We start from the raw sequence: 3,864 nt of genomic DNA, 5'->3' as shown, positions 1-3,864 counted from the left end.
TTTTTTGACCATTCTGAGAGTACCACTAAAGAGAAAGTACACCCAAATATAATTGGAACAGATAAGAATGCAGAGAAATCAAAGAAGAAATCTATTTCAAGTATCTTAAATTCTGTTCCCCATACTTTCTAGCATAGAGTATTTAGTAGCCTTTAATAAAACTTTACTGCATGCATAGTAGGTGGTTAATACATTGTCAAATATGTTGTTATTTTTCCTTCTTCTCTAGAGTTCAGAGGATGGCATGCTCAGTAATCATCTAAAGTGAAATAGTTTTACAGAATTTTAATACAGTTTATTGAAGATCTTTTTCTCTGACCTATGGGATCATGGCAGGAGGGAATCAAACCAATAGCTCTGAGTTCCTCCTCTGGGGACTCTCAGAGTAGTCAGAGCACCAGCACATCTCTTCCTGATTTTCCTGTGGCTGTATGTGATCACTGTGGCTGGGAACCTGCTTGTTGTCTTGGCCATTGGTGCTGACACACAAATCCACACCCCTATGTACTTCTTCCTCACCAGCCTCTCATGTGCAGACATCCTGTTCACCTCCATCACTGTGCCCAAGGCCCTGTTGAACATCCACACCAAGAGGAAGTCCATCTCCTATGCAGGATGCCTGGCCCAGCTCTACTTCTTCTTAGTTTTGGGGGACATGGACATCTTTCTCCTGGCAACAGTGGCCTATGGCCACTTCATTGTTATTTGCCACCCTCTCCCCTATGCAGTGATCATGAACTTCCAGCACTGCATGTTCATCATGATTGCCTGCTGGACCTTCACTAGTTATGTGGCTATGACCCACACCTTCCTCATATTCTGGCTTTCCTTCTGCTCTAAGAAGACTATTCCTGATTTCCTCCATGACCTAGGACACTTGATAAAGATCTCTTGCTCTGATACTCAGGTCAATAAACTTGTACTTCTCTTCTTGTATGTGGGGGGTTGCAGTTATTTTAATCCCTTTCTTGCTCATCCAGGTCTCTTATATCCAGATTGTGTCAGCTATCCTTAGATTTCCCTCTGCCCAGGGAAGGCTCAAGCCTTTCTCTGCCTGTGGTTCACACCTCTCTGTGGTTGCCCTGCTCTTTGGGACAGTGATCAGGGCTTATCTGTGTCCCTCATGCTCTTCCTCTAACCCTCAGGTGGAGGACACAGCAGCTGTGGTCACAGTGACTTCCATGCTGAACCCCTTCAGTTATAGCCTGAGGAACAAGAACATGAATGCAGCACTGGTCAGACTTCTCAGGGTCAAAGTCTCCTTCTAAACTCAAACTATCCCTATTTGCTGATGATATGATTATATACTTAGAGGAACCAGGAAATTCCACCAGAAAACTTTTAGATCTCATAAGTGAGTTCAGTAATGTAGCGGGATATAAGATCAATGCACATAAATCTAAGGCATTTTTATACATAAGTGATGAATCTTCAGAAAGAGAAATTAGGAAAACTACCCCATTCACAGTAGCATCGAAACAAATAAAATACTTGGGAATCAATCTCACAAAAGAGGTGAAAGGCCTCTACAATGAGAACTACAGAACACTAAAGAAAGAAATTAAAGAAAATCTTAGAAGATGGAAAGATCTCCCATGTTCTTGGATAGGAAGAATAAATATTGTCAAAATGGCCATACTACCAAAAGTGCTATACAGATTCAATGCAATTCCAATTAAAATCCCAATGATGTACCTTACAGAAATAGAGCAAGCAATTATGAAATTCATCTGGAAGAATAAAAACCCAGAATAGCTAAAGCAATCCTTGGCAGAAAGAGTGAAGCAGGGGGTATCGCAATACCAGATCTTCAACTCTATTACAAAACAATAGTAACAAAAACGGCATGGTATTGGTACCAAAATAGAAAGGTGGCTCAATGGTACAGAATAGAGGACATGGACACAAACCCAAATAAATACAATTTTCTCATACTAGACAAAGGGGCCAAAAATATGCAGTGGAGAAAAGATAGCCTCTTCAACAAATGGTGCTGGGAGAATTGGAAATCCATATGCAACAGAATGAAACTAAACCCATATCTTTCACCATGCACGAAACTAAACTCAAAATGGATTAAGGACCTCGGAATCAGACCAGAGACCTTGCATCTTATAGAAGAAAAAGTAGGTCCAGAGCTTCAGCATGTCGGCTTAGGACCAGACTTCCTCAACAGGACTCCCATAGCACAAGAAATAAAAGCAAGAATCAATAACTGGGATAGATTCAAACTAAAAAGCTTTCTCTCAGCAAAGGAAACTATCAGCAATGCGAAGAAAGAGCCTACAGAGTGGGAGAAAATCTTTGCCAATCATACTTCCGATAGAGCGCTAATCTCCAGAATCTATAAAGAACTCAAAAAACTCTACACCAAGAATACAAATAATCCAATCGACAAATGGGCTAAGGAAATGAATAGACACTTCACAGAAGAAGATCTACAAGCAATCAACAAACATATGGAAAAATGTTCAACATCTCTAGTAATAAGAGAAATGCAAATCAAAACCACCCTAAGATTCCATCTCACCCCAATTAGAATGGCGATTATCAAGAATACAAGCAACAACAGGTGTTGGCGAGGATGTGGGTGGAAAGGTACACTCTTACATTGCTGGTGGGGCTGCAAATTAGTGCAGCCACTCTGGAAAGCAGTGTGGAGACTCCTTAGAAAACTTGGAATGGAACCACCATTTGACCCAGCTATCCCACTCCTTGGCCTATACCCAAAGGACTTAAAATCAGCATATTACAGAGATACAGCCACATCAATGTTTATAAGCTGCTCAGTTCACAATAGCCAGATTGTGGAACCAACCTAGATGTCCTTCAATTGATGAATGGATAAAGAAACTGTGGCATATATATACAATGGAATATTACTCCACCATGAAGAATGATAAAATTATGGCATTTGCAGGCAAATGGATGAAATTGGAGAATATCATGCTAAGTGAGATAAGCCAATCTCAAAAAACCAAAGGACGAATGATATCGCTAATAAGTGGATGATGACACATAATGGGGAGTGGGAGGTGTTAGTGTTAGGGTTAGAGTTAGGGTTAGGGAGGGGGGCAAGAATGGAGGAAGAAAGGACTGTATAGAGGGAAAAGAGGGAAAAGAGGGGTGGAAGGGGTGGGGGGGAGGGAAAAATGACAGAATGAATCAAACAACATTACCCTATGTAAATTTATGATTACACAAATGGTATGCCTTTACGCCATGTACAAACAGAGAAACAACATGTATCCCATTTGTTTACAAAAAAACAAAAACAAAAACAAAAACAAAGTCTCCTTCTTGAGGGGCCAGTGATTTCTGTATGGAAACTGAAGGTGTTCCTCTGCACCCTCCATGGAGTGCCCTCCAGAAGTTTCTACCTCAGGGGTCTCATTACTGAGTTCCTCATGGACCTTGCTGTTTCCCTCCCTGATTCCCCACTATGAGTTTGGTATTGTGGAAAATCAAGATTTGGATTTGTACTTTAAAGTTAATCTTTTATGACTTGCTCATTTGCTCATTTATTTTATAGTCATGCACCACAGAATGATTTGTCAGTCAATAACAGGCTGCATGCATGACATTGTCCCCATAAGGTTACAATAGAGCTGAAAAATTCCCTTTGCCTAGTGTCCTTGTATCCTAACATCAGAACACAGTGCATTCCTAGTGCACTGCAGACATATAAGAGTGTAGCAACTTAATAGTGACAATGAAAGACTAGGCCACTGTTAATGTATTTATTACAGTTTTATAATTTATTCTACTTATAAAATAAAGTTTTCTATAAAACCATATGCAGTGTTGTGCTGGCAGCAGCCTTGCTTGTCTTGCTTACTGAATTTCTTAACTTATTAAGGGGCC

General features: G+C 40.3%; 1 pseudogene; it reads left to right on the top strand.

Moving 5' to 3' along the window:
• Window positions 1-329: 329 nt before the first annotated feature.
• Window positions 330-1,268, top strand: LOC124978850 (olfactory receptor 1P1-like; annotated as a pseudogene).
• The last annotated feature ends 2,596 nt before the right edge of the window (window positions 1,269-3,864 follow it).

The sequence above is a fragment of the Sciurus carolinensis genome, chromosome 3 (assembly GCF_902686445.1).
Source record: "Sciurus carolinensis chromosome 3, mSciCar1.2, whole genome shotgun sequence".
Taxonomy (NCBI): domain Eukaryota; kingdom Metazoa; phylum Chordata; class Mammalia; order Rodentia; family Sciuridae; genus Sciurus; species Sciurus carolinensis.
The sequence above is the reverse complement of the archived record's forward strand: the minus strand, read 5'-3'. Positions and strand labels throughout refer to the sequence as shown.